Source organism: Chlorocebus sabaeus, chromosome 7, assembly GCF_047675955.1.
Source record: "Chlorocebus sabaeus isolate Y175 chromosome 7, mChlSab1.0.hap1, whole genome shotgun sequence".
NCBI lineage: Eukaryota > Metazoa > Chordata > Mammalia > Primates > Cercopithecidae > Chlorocebus > Chlorocebus sabaeus.
In genome coordinates, this window is record NC_132910.1 from 55480977 (window position 1) to 55482013 (window position 1037).

Sequence of the window (1037 nt, forward strand, 5' to 3'; positions counted from 1 at the left end):
AGTGTTTCTTAAACCAAGTTCCAATAGCTTCCTCTATCCCCTCATACTTTTTTACTTCCATCTCAAAATCTATCCTATTTTATACCTGCCAACATTGAAGCTAGGATACCTTTTTGGTTCTGGCTGACACACCTTCTCCTTCCTACAGTTTTTTTTTTTTTTTTTTTCTCTATCTCTTCTGTATTCATACATGTCTCTTAATCTGATTGCTCCATTCACAGGTTTCTGATCTCATTTCTATTTCACAGAAATAGAAGTGGTTCTTCCATCAATGGCAAACTCCAGGTCATATAATCATTACCCATTACTTGTTTGTTTTAACCCATCCTTTAACTTGGGAATCCAAAAAACATAACAGTGTTCACTTTGGAATCACATAGACTAAAACTGAAGCGATACAGTGAAGATTAGAATATCTATCCCCTGTGCAAGAATGACAAATTTGTAAGACATTTTCTATTTTTCAAATAATCATATAAAAAGATGTTAAACACCATACATCATTAAAGAATTGCAGATTAAAACAATGAGATATCACTGCACACTCTTTAGAATAACTAACAACCAAAACACTAACAGCACTAAGTGTTGGCAAACTTGTGGAACAACAGACGCTCTCTTTAGTTGCTGGTGGGAATCTAAATGGTACAGCACCTTTGGAAGACAATTTGACAATTTCTTATAACACTAAACATACTCTTACCATACGATCCAGCAATGGTACACTTTGATATTTGCCCAACTGGATTGAAAATCACATCCACAAAAAAATCTGCACGCATATGTTTATGGAAGTTTTATTCATAATTGTCAAAATTTGGATGCAAGCAAGATGCTCTTTAATAGGTGAATTGATACATAAACTCTGGTATATTCTATAATGGAATATGTTCAATACTAAAAAGAAATGAGCAACCAAGCCATAAAAAGATATAAACAAAACTTAAATGCATATTACTATGTGAAAGAAGCCAATCTGGAAAAGCTACAAACTGCATAATTACTTCAATATGACATTCTAAAAAAGACAAAAGTAT

The 1037-nt window shown here is 32.8% G+C and overlaps 1 non-coding gene across 1 annotated transcript; it reads left to right on the forward strand.

Moving 5' to 3' along the window:
• Positions 1 to 357: 357 nt before the first annotated feature.
• On the forward strand, positions 358 to 464 carry LOC119624002 (U6 spliceosomal RNA). The gene has a single exon (XR_005240096.1). It is a non-coding gene; the product is annotated as a U6 spliceosomal RNA (small nuclear RNA).
• Positions 465 to 1037: the final 573 nt, after the last annotated feature.